Here is a 5,000-nt window from a genome sequence, read left to right as displayed (position 1 = left end):
GCCCGCTGGCATCGCAAGTCGTCGCCGCCGGCGCCGACCGAGCGCGTACCGTCGCCGCCTTGGCCCACGGTCGGTCTTGATCTCGTGACCGGACCGACCGACCTGGACCCGCCCCTCGAACGTAGTTGAACACGTCGAGGGGCCGGCGGGATTGACCCGAGACCGCAATTCGCGTTCAGAAGGTCGACGTTCAATGTGTTCTGCAATTCACATTACTTCTCGCACTTGGCTGCGTCCTTCATCGACTCGCGAGCCGAGTGATCCACCGTTAAGAGTCGTCCTCGACGTTTCGCCCGGCGCCGAAGCGCGCGGACGTCACACTGTGGGATCGACCACAAAACCACCACCGACAACAACTGCACAAAAACACCAACAAACGGCGCCGAGCGACCGCCGGGCTGGGCCGGCGGCACATCGAGCGCGGTGCCCAGAAGCCACCATCGCACTCGGCTGCCTTGCTATGCCAACGTGTTACGCGTGTCGCACGGGGCGGAACCCCGATTGACGGCCGCCCTCTCGGCGGCACCCAAAGACAATTAAGTGCGCGGTCGGCCGGGGCCTACCACCACTTTCGGTAATGATCCTTCCGCAGGCTCACCTACGGAAACCTTGTTACGACTTTTACTTCCTCTAAATGATCAAGTTTGATCGTCTTCTCGACACGCCGACGCGGCCGTTGCCAGCCGCGACGGGGCCGATCCAAGGATCTCACTAAACCATTCAATCGGTAGTAGCGACGGGCGGTGTGTACAAAGGGCAGGGACGTAATCAACGCAAGTTTATGACTTGCGCTTACTGGGAATTCCTCGTTCAAGGGAAACAATTGCAAGTCCCTATCCCAATCACGAATGAGGTTCAACGGGTTACCCGGACCTTTCGGCCTAGGTTAGACACTCGCTGCTTCACTCAGTGTAGCGCGCGTGCGGCCCCGGACATCTAAGGGCATCACAGACCTGTTTATTGCTCAATCTCGTGTGGCTAAACGCCACTAGTCCCTCTAAGAAGTTAGACGCCGACCGAGAAGGTCGCGTAACTATTTAGCATGCCAGAGTCTCGTTCGTTATCGGAATTAACCAGACAAATCGCTCCACCAACTAAGAACGGCCATGCACCACCACCCACAGAATCAAGAAAGAGCTCTCAATCTGTCAATCCTACCTGTGTCCGGGCCGGGTGAGTTTCCCCGTGTTGAGTCAAATTAAGCCGCAGGCTCCACTCCTGGTGGTGCCCTTCCGTCAATTCCTTTAAGTTTCAGCTTTGCAACCATACTTCCCCCGGAACCCAAAGACTTTGGTTTCCCGGAAGCTGCCGGAAAGGTCGTCATGGTAACGCCTCCCGATCGCTAGTTGGCATCGTTTATAGTCAGAACTAGGACGGTATCTGATCGTCTTCGAACCTCTGACTTTCGCTCTTGATTAAAGAAAACATTCTTGGCGAATGCTTTCGCAGTAGTTCGTCTTCCGCCGATCCAAGAATTTCACCTCTAACGGCAGAGTACGGACGCCCCCGTCTGTCCCTCTTAATCATTACCTCGTGCTCCGAAAACCAACAAAATAGAACCGAGGTCCTATTCCATTATTCCATGCAACACTATGCAGGCGAACAGCCTGCTTTGAACACTCTAATTTTTTCAAAGTAAACTTATCGGCCACCGCCGACACTCAGTCAAGAGCACCGACGGAGAACCGAAGGTGAGGCGAACGCAACCAGTGACACGCCTTGCGACGGACCGGCGGCGCTCGCCCAAAATCCAACTACGAGCTTTTCAACCGCAACAACTTTAGCATACACTGTTGGAGCTGGAATTACCGCGGCTGCTGGCACCAGACTTGCCCTCCAATGGATACTCGTTAAGAGTTTTAGGATGTACTCATTCCAATTACAGGGCCTCGTTAGAGTCCTGTATTGTTATTTTTCGTCACTACCTCCCCGTGTCGGGAATGGGTAATTTGCGCGCCTGCTGCCTTCCTTGGATGTGGTAGCCGTTTCTCAGGCTCCCTCTCCGGAATCGAACCCTGATTCCCCGTTACCCGTTATCACAAAGGTAGGCACGTAGCGTACCTTCGACAGTTGATAGGGCAGACACTTGAATGATACGTCGTCGGTGCAGAGACCGTACGATCCGCGTGGTTATCCAGAGTCATCAAACGTCACAGGACGAACCCGGTCGGTTTTGATCTGATAAAAGCGCGCCTCCCGAAGTCGGCGCTTAATGCATGTATTAGCTCTAGAATTACCACAGTTATCCACTTCGCTTACGAGACCAAATAAACCAAGACTGATTTAATGAGCCATTCGCAGTTTCGCTTTACGAGAACTCGTACTTGCACCTGCATGGCTTAATCTTTGAGACAAGCATATCACTACTGGCAGGATCAACCAGATAGCTGCGACAGCTGCGCTCGGCCCTTGCTGGGCCGCCCGGCGCGTGCTCGTCGCATTCGTTTAAGACCGAGGCGATCGCCTGCGGCCGTACTCAGCTTCGACAGTCGCTGGCCGCGACGTCCACGCTCTCGCCGGCAGTGCCAGGCGGAGCGATTTGCGTTTTTTCTTTGCTCGCCCTCTCTCGGGCTCGATCCATTCAGTTTCGCACAAACAAGAGCTCTGCCGGCCGCCAGCAGCGGTGCCTAAAACCCGGGCATAACAATGCGACCGTTCTGCTAGGCCGACAAGCGCTCAAGCCAGACGCTCGATCGAACGCCCCCTACATATTAGTCGAGACAACGGCTCGCTCATTAGCATCGCGTTTGTACTTTAACTTTTTTCGGCTCGGCTTCTTTCGACGCCGATGCCGGCGACGCAGCACTCTCTCGCCCGCCAGCCACCGAGAAAAGGGTGCGCTCCGACCGGCCCCGCACCGCTCTTTCTTGGCTCATTCGAAATTACTGTCTTTCGCTCTGACATGCCTTACCTAGGGTTAGGTTAGTATGCTTGCACGTTTGTACTTTAACTTTTTTCGGCTCGGCTTCTTTCGACGCCGATGCCGGCGACGCAGCACTCTCTCGCCCGCCAGCCACCGAGAAAAGGGTGCGCTCCGACCGGCCCCGCACCGCTCTTTCATGGCTCATTCGAGTTTACTGTCTTTCGCTCTGACATGCCTTACCTAGGGTTAGGTTAGTATGCTTGCACGTTTGTACTTTAACTTTTTTTGGCTCGGCTTCTTTCGACGCCGATGCCGGCGACGCAGCACTCTCTCGCCCGCCAGCCACCGAGAAAAGGGTGCGCTCCGACCGGCCCCGCACCGCTCTTTCTTGGCTCATTCGAAATTACTGTCTTTCGCTCTGACATGCCTTACCTAGGGTTAGGTTAGTATGCTTGCACGTTTGTACTTTAACTTTTTTCGGCTCGGCTTCTTTCGACGCCGATGCCGGCGACGCAGCACTCTCTCGCCCGCCAGCCACCGAGAAAAGGGTGCGCTCCGACCGGCCCCGCACCGCTCTTTCTTGGCTCATTCGAGTTTACTGTCTTTCGCTCTGACATGCCTTACCTAGGGTTAGGTTAGTATGCTTGCACGTTTGTACTTTAACTTTTTTCGGCTCGGCTTCTTTCGACGCCGATGCCGGCGACGCAGCACTCTCTCGCCCGCCAGCCACCGAGAAAAGGGTGCGCTCCGACCGGCCCCGCACCGCTCTTTCTTGGCTCATTCGAAATTACTGTCTTTCGCTCTGACATGCCTTACCTAGGGCTAGGTTAGTATGCTTGCACGTTTGTACTTTAACTTTTTTCGGCTCGGCTTCTTTCGACGCCGATGCCGGCGACGCAGCACTCTCTCGCCCGCCAGCCACCGAGAAAAGGGTGCGCTCCGACCGGCCCCGCACCGCTCTTTCTTGGCTCATTCGAGTTTACTGTCTTTCGCTCTGACATGCCTTACCTAGGGTTAGGTTAGTATGCTTGCACGTTTGTACTTTAACTTTTTTTGGCTCGGCTTCTTTCGACGCCGATGCCGGCGACGCAGCACTCTCTCGCCCGCCAGCCACCGAGAAAAGGGTGCGCTCCGACCGGCCCCGCACCGCTCTTTCTTGGCTCATTCGAGTTTACTGTCTTTCGCTCTGACATTCCTTACCTAGGGTTAGGTTAGTATGCTTGCACGTTTGTACTTTAACTTTATTCGGCTCGGCTTCTTTCGACGCCGATGCCGGCGACGCAGCACTCTCTCGCCCGCCAGCCACCGAGAAAAGGGTGCGCTCCGACCGGCCCCGCACCGCTCTTTCTTGGCTCATTCGAGTTTACTGTCTTTCGCTCTGACATGCCTTACCTAGGGTTAGGTTAGTATGCTTGCACGTTTGTACTTTAACTTTTTTCGGCTCGGCTTCTTTCGACGGCGATGCCGGCGACGCAGCACTCTCTCGCCCGCCAGCCACCGAGAAAAGGGTGCGCTCCGACCGGCCCCGCACCGCTCTTTCTTGGCTCATTCGAAATTACTGTCTTTCGCTCTGACATGCCTTACCTAGGGTTAGGTTAGTATGCTTGCACGTTTGTACTTTAACTTTTTTCGGCTCGGCTTCTTTCGACGCCGATGCCGGCGACGCAGCACTCTCTCGCCCGCCAGCCACCGAGAAAAGGGTGCGCTCCGACCGGCCCCGCACCGCTCTTTCTTGGCTCATTCGAAATTACTGTCTTTCGCTCTGACATGCCTTACCTAGGGTTAGGTTAGTATGCTTGCACGTTTGTACTTTAACTTTTTTCGGCTCGGCTTCTTTCGACGCCGATGCCGGCGACGCAGCACTCTCTCGCCCGCCAGCCACCGAGAAAAGGGTGCGCTCCGACCGGCCCCGCACCGCTCTTTCTTGGCTCATTCGAGTTTACTGTCTTTCGCTCTGACATGCCTTACCTAGGGTTAGGTTAGTATGCTTGCACGTTTGTACTTTAACTTTTTTCGGCTCGGCTTCTTTCGACGCCGATGCCGGCGACGCAGCACTCTCTCGCCCGCCAGCCACCGAGAAAAGGGTGCGCTCCGACCGGCCCCGCACCGCTCTTTCTTGGCTCATTCGAAATTACTG

The 5,000-nt window shown here is 55.6% G+C and overlaps 2 non-coding genes across 2 annotated transcripts; both read right to left on the bottom strand.

Moving 5' to 3' along the window:
- Positions 1-127: 127 nt before the first annotated feature.
- Positions 128-277, bottom strand: LOC144423589 (5.8S ribosomal RNA). The gene has a single exon (XR_013476056.1). It is a non-coding gene; the product is annotated as a 5.8S ribosomal RNA (ribosomal RNA).
- Positions 278-575: 298 nt separating this feature from the next.
- LOC144423665 (small subunit ribosomal RNA) lies at positions 576-2,386 on the bottom strand. The gene has a single exon (XR_013476130.1). It is a non-coding gene; the product is annotated as a small subunit ribosomal RNA (ribosomal RNA).
- Positions 2,387-5,000: the final 2,614 nt, after the last annotated feature.

The sequence above is a fragment of the Styela clava genome, chromosome 5, assembly GCF_964204865.1.
Source record: "Styela clava chromosome 5, kaStyClav1.hap1.2, whole genome shotgun sequence".
In the NCBI taxonomy this organism is placed as follows: domain Eukaryota; kingdom Metazoa; phylum Chordata; class Ascidiacea; order Stolidobranchia; family Styelidae; genus Styela; species Styela clava.
The sequence above is the reverse complement of the archived record's forward strand: the minus strand, read 5'-3'. Positions and strand labels throughout refer to the sequence as shown.